This window comes from Aplysia californica, unplaced genomic scaffold (genome assembly GCF_000002075.1).
Source record: "Aplysia californica isolate F4 #8 unplaced genomic scaffold, AplCal3.0 scaffold00370, whole genome shotgun sequence".
In the NCBI taxonomy this organism is placed as follows: Eukaryota; Metazoa; Mollusca; class Gastropoda; order Aplysiida; family Aplysiidae; genus Aplysia; species Aplysia californica.
In genome coordinates this window covers 369,771-376,985 of record NW_004797640.1, presented here as the reverse complement: position 1 = coordinate 376,985, position 7,215 = coordinate 369,771, and the positions used below count along the sequence as shown (strand labels likewise).

Below are 7,215 nucleotides of genomic sequence, written 5' to 3'. Positions count from 1 at the left end.
GGGGGGGGGGTTTGTAAAGGTCATGTATAATTGCAATTTCGATACGTGTCCTCTTAACAAGCACTCCGCTTCAAGCATCGGTCATAACGTCTCCCAAGAAGGTCTCAGTCTGACACACAAGAGGTGAACGCTGTGCGAAAGACTTCAGAATTGCACCGACGGCCTTGACGACAAAACATTACAGAAAACATGGGGATATCGCTACCTCAGAATCACAACGTTTTATCTGACATTTTTAAAGAAAAGGTTTTACGGCGCTCGCAACTGCATAAGGTCATATGAGCGCCAGAAGATTAGAGGTGTTACAAGAGAGTGACAAACATAAAAAAGAAGGAGGGGGAGATAAGGACGATAGACGTTTGATAGGAAAGAAGAAGCAAACCACACCAGACCACCCGCCAACCACCCACTCTGACATTTTGGGCAGTTTTGAGTTACTAAGACCATGATCAGAAAGCAAAAGCTCTATCTTCTTTATCAAAATCGTAAGAATATTCCAAGTTGTTATCAAGACATTTAAAGGATGGCATTTGAAAAAGCTTGACATACTGTGAAACTCAAAAAATTTGTCATCAAATTTCTCAAAACTAGGCACAGAGCAGATAGAACTTTGTCATTCCGAGGAAGCGATTTGTCTATTTTTTGTTACACCCTCAGCGATACAACTTGGAACATTTAGGAAGCGGGCTTCAACCATGTCTGTCAGGGCCAACCCGGGCTGAGAGGGAAACAACATCCCAGCAGAAAGACTCGAGATACTCGACAAAAATTATCCCCACTGGGGAATCGAACTCGGGTCTCCTGCGTGGGATGGCAAGACGCTTAACTAATTGAAGACGCCAATCCTGCCCTTTCAAACGCTTGGAAAAGCTTAACTTCGTTATATCCATACAGATTTTCCAATTCTGTTTTCTTTTTCAGAAATGTAGAAAGGCAGGCGACAACATTTATATTAATATGACATGTCAAATGTTGTGTTTGTGGTTTGTGTATGTGGGCTTGAAATGTGCAACAACATTGAATGTGAACTGCTTTTGGTTGGACAAATCTGTTTGACGCGTCTTTAAAGTGTTAACGGATACACCACAGACGCCGGTAAACGGAGGGCTTGAACTCACCAAGAGAGTCAAGTGGGTAGAGGAGCAAATCCATATGCCTTATCTAACTCAATAAACCAGTTTGAACAAAGTAAATTCATATCAAGGCCAATGAAATCAAGCGATTTACGTATATCCCAGCTCTAGTAGCAAAAACAAAAACAACAACAAATACAACAACAACAACAACAACAACAACAATTACAACAACAACAACTATAACAGCAACAAAAAGCTCCTCCCTGTAAGAGCACCAAACCAAATTTCCAGCAGTTTACAACTTGTCATTGTAATCCAAATTTCCCAAAGGAGATCAACAAAAAGGGTACTTCATTTATCTATTGATCTCACAATTGTTACATATATCCACATATTTATAAAATTCACGTTGATCGTTAAGTGCCTGTTTTGGCTATTGACGTTGCACGTTCCCTCAAAGACCACGAAGCCTAATCACGTATACTCCCCGGAGCACTAGAGGAGTGAAAACCGAGAGCTCGACGGATTACATGCGTTCCCGGTAGACCATAACCCCCCTCCCCCTCCCCAAGGAGCGGGTGGGAAAACGGACACCAGGTCATACCTCCCGCCTCCCACACTCCCAGGGGGTACGGATCAGGGACCAATCAATAGAGGCACGAATGAACAGAATTATCTATACAATGAAATATCGCACAAAGAACACAAAAGCGTGGGTGAACGTGGAGAAGTGGTTTAAGGCGAGTAGACACGGCAGCTGCTGCCACATCTCGACAGAAAACAGATCAGATCGTGAATAGCCTGCGTCATTTCACAATCGCCCAAATCAGTTTCAAGAAGGTTTCCAGATAAAGCTATTACGCTATCTCAGGCAGAATGACAAAGTTCTATTAGCCATTTTAGGCCCCTTTGAGATACTGAGGTTATGAGATCAGAAATCAAATGCTGTATCTTCTCCATCAAAATTGTAAGATTATTCCGAGTCGTTATCAAAATGTTCAAAGAATTGCATTCGAAAAGGCTTGAAATATTGTGGAACTCATTTTTTTTTTTTACGTCAAACTTCTCAAAAACTAGGTACTGAGCAGAGAGAACTTTGAAATTATGAGGTAAGGATTAGTCGAATAAATATATCAAGAGGTAGTCTGTCTTACAATCATTATATGATTTCGTTCTGTATCTAATTTACACCTTCCTAGTTTACAACTTGGAAAATAGCAAAACGCAAAGAACGGGTCTAAAGGGTGAAAATAGAGAAAGATGGAGGAAAGTGGTTTCCCGATCATCTTTGGTGCCCCAACGCTCATCTAGACAAAGAAATAAGTAAAGTAAAGTAATGTAAGTTTATAATAGGAAAATAATGTATGAGTGCCCAGGTCATCATCCTGATTTGGACGCTCTCATTCCCATTTTCTATATTTCACTGTATGGGCCACAGCCCTTTAAAAATTAATAAAAATCATTTTGAAATCTCAAAATCTTGAATTTTCTCGAAACTTGAAAAAAAGAAAAAAGAATTATGCGCATGTGAAAAGGGGCTGACGAATGTTTTAAACTCCCATCGACGCAGGTTAATGAAGTCAGATGCTTCATCTTTGCCAGTAAGGGCCGCCACAGGGGGAGCGGGTCACAGCACAACAGACAAAATAATATTATTATGAGTGTGTATGTGTGTGTATGTGTGTGTGAGTGTGCGTGTGTGTGTGTGTGTGTGTGTGTGTGTGTGTGTGTGTGTGTGTGTGTGTGAGTGGGTGTGATGTCTCTCTCTCTCTCTCTAATCGAACAGACAGAGAATAAAGCAGAGAATCTACAAGAAGCCCCCTCCAACCACATAGAAGAAAAAAGAAAATTATTGAGTTGACATTTGATTTTTTAAAATACCCACAAAATACAAACCATGCTCAATGTACAAAGCAACAACTATTTTCGGTGACAGACGTATAACGAGTGCGAGTTTGAAATTAAAACAGTTTAGCTTAGTTTCGTTTGGCTGGGTTTTTGTTTTGGTCCCATGCATTCATTTGCTGCCGATAATTGTAAGTTGTGTTAAAATATACCAACATGGTAGAAATTGTTATAGGCTTCAAGACAAAGTTAAAAAAAAGTTTTAAAAAACGGAAAATTGTTTGGCCTTTGATAACAACGATGATGAGGAGGACGGTGATAATGATGACACTGTGATGATGGAGTTTAGATTAATTTCAGTAAGACTTTAACGGTATTTGTAACTTAAACATGTCTTCAAACAATTGCCTAAAATTAAAGGTATTACTACAGAGTAATACACAAAGAAAAGAAAGACGAAAGATAAGCGATATAAGAACAATAGATATTAGACAGAAAAGTAGAATTGCAGTGCCACACCAGAGCGCCCGCCAATCACCCATGAAATCAAGACGAAATTCTTTATACGGCGTTTTCTCCAAGAAGCCAAGCTTAACTTGACATTCCTTGAACTCTAAAGTGGTGAAAGTCCTGGCTGGGGGTTCTCGTGGCCGAGAGGTTAAGGTGTTCGCCTCTCATTCAACAGGCCGTGAGTTCGAATCCGGATAGCGACGGGAAATTCTATTCTCTAAAATAATAGTCTCTTTTACTTCCTTTCCTGCTCTCTAACAATGTGCTGTCGTCTGCCTTCGTCTCCACTTTCTGCCCCCACCCCCTCACCTCATTTCCCCCCTCCTCTGGGCTCCTGATTCTTTCTGCCGCCTTTCTACTGCTACTCCTTAGCTTCTTCTTACTGGTATCTTTCAGCGTCACCCCTGGTTTTATGGTAGGTAAGATCTAACACATCAAGCCTTCTCGGATAAGGGCGAAAAATCTCGGAGGTCCCGTGTGCAAGTTGTGCACGTTTAAGTTCCCTTGGTGGTCTAAAATCGATAAGAGTAAACTTCAGCTGCCACCTGGCCAAAATTCAAAATTTCCAACCAAACTGAACATGTCGCTCATACTCATAAGACCTTATGCAGTTGCGAGCGCCGTAACACAACGAAAAAAGTCCTGACTCTAGCACAACCCCACTCAACTACAATGCCACTATCAGGATCAGTGACCAATGGCAACAAGAGGAACAAACACAAAACAGCATGACAATACTCACCGCGACCTGAACGCAAGTACCAGGCAACCTGTTACTGTTAGCCTTTACACGAGAATCGACACACACACACACACACACACACACACTCACACGCGCTTCTTCCCCTAGCACTGAACAATTCCAATCACGGTGCACTACTCAACGGGTAAAAGGGGAACAAAATTACGCGTGTTGACAAAACCCACACACAGAGAGAATTAGGGCTAGAATCTACAACATCTATCCAGCAAAAACAATCATCTACACCGTGGTCACTCATAGTCCATAGCCATGAAACGCGCGTGTGTTGCTGGCACACGCCACGCACACACTAAACGAAGAAAACGACTTCAAGAAGATGTCGAAGAAAGAGGCGCGTCGTTCACGTCTAGACGCTGAGTGTTCGCGCGACAAGGGGAGAGAGAGGGAAGGGGGGGAGTAGTAGGGGAGGGGGAGGGGGGTAGTAGGGGAGGGGAGAGAGAGAGAGAAAGAGAGAGAGAGAGAGAGAGAGAGAGAGAGAGAGGGGGGGAGTAGGAGAGAGACAGCGAGAGAGAGACAGAGACAGAGAGAGATGGGGGAAGGGGGAGTAGGAGAGAGATAGAGATAGATAGATAAATAGAGAGAGAGAGAGAGAGAGAGAGAGAGAGAGAGAGAGAGAGAGAGAGAGAGAGAGAGAAAGAGAGAGAGAGGGGGGGTGGAATCGAGGGTGAAACGAGAGAGAGGAGCCGCAGACGACACTGAATGGCGTGGCGTTGGTCGGATTCCGAGAAAGACAGGAGGCCACAGAGGAGGAGAGCGGGGTCAGTGTTGGTGCTCACAAGTTCCGTGACACTGGGGGTACAGAGCTGGGAACTGAGGCAGACTGAACACAGGCAGAGTGAACATAGGGCTAGGAACAGAGACAGCGTGAACACAAAGCAAGTGAATACGGAGCTAGGAACAGAGGCAGAGGGAACACAGGCAGAGTGAACATAGAGCTAGGAAAAGAGACAGAGTGAACACATAGCAAGTGAACACAGAGCTAGAAACAGAGGCAGAGGGAACACAGGCAGAGTGAACACAAAGCTTGGAACAGAGACAGAGTGAACAAAGGCGAAATGAACACAGAGCTAGTGAATACAGAGCTAGGAACAGAAGAAGCATAGTGTACACAGTTAGGAACTGAGGTAGAAAGAATACAGAGCTAGGAACAGAGGCTGAAGGAACACAGAGACAACGTGAACACAGAGCTAGGAACAGAAGCAGAGTGAACACAGAATAAGATAATTCATTATCTTCATCATCAACATCATTATCATTACTATCATCGTCATCATCACAACCAAACCATCATGGTCACCAGTCATCACTCACCCCCTCTATGTCCTTTTCTGGCTCTTCAACTCATGTCTCCGACGTTTTTCTTCATATCATATTTATTCTCATCCCCACACTCCAAATCCAAAGGCATCTCCGAGGAGATCGAAGAGCTTGTAATTTATGCTCAGAAACCACTTGTTTGTTTGTTTTAGTACAGTTTTACGGTGTTCGCAACTGCATAAGGTTATATGAGCGCCAAGGAGTGGATGTCAACAGAGAAGTCCAAAAAGGGAATCAGGCTTACTCTGTTCACCTCTCTAGCCTCAACAGCACAAAGTCTGTTTCGAATATCACGGCACCCCGGAAATAGCAGTTCACAAGAGAGAGACAAACATACAAAAGATGTAGGGGGGAAATGATGATAGTAGGGATGAGGAAAGAAAAAGCAGCAGTTCCCCCTATGATGTTCCGGCACAGTATGAGCATGACATTGATAAACCAACCCATTTACAAATCTACTGTGCATAAGAACATGTTAATATCCCCTCTTCGGAAATGACCTAAACACTAAACTTCAGTCAGTAGCACTGCCCTTGATGGCGGGATCAGAAAATACAGCCATAAAAATAAGCCTGTGCATTTTGTTAATTTCAAATATTTGAGCTTATCTTTTTTTCTTTCTTTCTTATCGGTTGAAAACAGCTTTCAACGGAACGCATATTTCGCTTGAAACTGCTGACAAATCGAACCACCAAGTATGCGAATTCTATAAATTATGATAATTAATATGAAAAAATAACCCAGCTACAGGAGAACAAATCGAGTAGACAGCTGTGCAACAAATACCTGAACCCGACCACGCCCATCACACTTCAAAAACAACATTTCTGTTACACACACACACACACACACACACACACACACACACACACACACACACAATGAGGCAGATAGAAATCGGCGCGGGCGATATCGGCAAATTCTCACCAGTCGGTGCTCCGCCACTGGAAGACCACCCTCTGTGGCATTGCAAAAGTCATTCATCAAGCTATCCGTAGTGAGGTGTATGTATGTATGTCTTCTTACAGGCACATACTCACACACACACATACGTACACACACATACACACACACACTCTCTCTGTCTCTCTCTCTCTCTCTCTGTCTGTCCGTATGTTTTGCCTATCTTATCTGTCTGTCTGTCTCAGTCAGTCAGTCAGTCAGTCAGTCAGTCAGTCAGTCAGTCAGTCAGTCAGTCAGTCAGTCAGTCAGTCAGTCAGTTAGTTAGTCAGTCAGCCAGTCAGTCAGTCAGTCAGCCAGTCAGTCAGTCTGTCTGTCTGTCTGTCTGTCTGTCTGTCTGTCTGTCGTTGGTGAAAATAAAATAGCAACAGCAGAAATGAGTTTTCTTGGGAGACTTTTGAGATGTTCACGGACGGAAAAGAATTCAAACGAGGAAGTACTGAATAAAGCTTACGAGGGCCGCTCACTGATAACAATAATTAGAAAGCTTGAGGAATTTCCAGTAAACAAAAGTGATTTATTTATTTATTTATTTATTTTGTTCATACGTCCATCCATCCATCCATCCATGCGTACACGCGCACACACAAACATCAGCGGGTCAAGAGGCTAGTGCACCCGTGTACCCGACCCCTCCGACACAGCATCGATTCGTGCAGATTTATGTCGGCACTTCCTCCATGCCTCTTTACAGATAATTTGTTGTTCCTCGGTTAGATTTGGGGGGATGGGGTTTAGGTGGGG

At 43.2% G+C, this 7,215-nt stretch overlaps 1 protein-coding gene across 3 annotated transcripts in view; it reads right to left on the bottom strand.

The window, feature by feature from the left end:
• The window catches only part of LOC101856038 (apoptosis-resistant E3 ubiquitin protein ligase 1), a 92,360-nt gene that overhangs the window by 67,639 nt on the left and 17,506 nt on the right, over nucleotides 1-7,215 (bottom strand). The window contains exon 1 of one of the 3 annotated variants that reach the window (XM_035971070.1): nucleotides 4,174-4,555. The exons of the other annotated variants lie outside the window; for them this stretch is intronic. The gene's annotated coding sequence lies outside the window, so the exon portion shown is untranslated. Of the gene's footprint in view, nucleotides 1-4,173; nucleotides 4,556-7,215 lie in introns of those variants that run through there. 3 annotated transcript variants of the gene reach the window in all.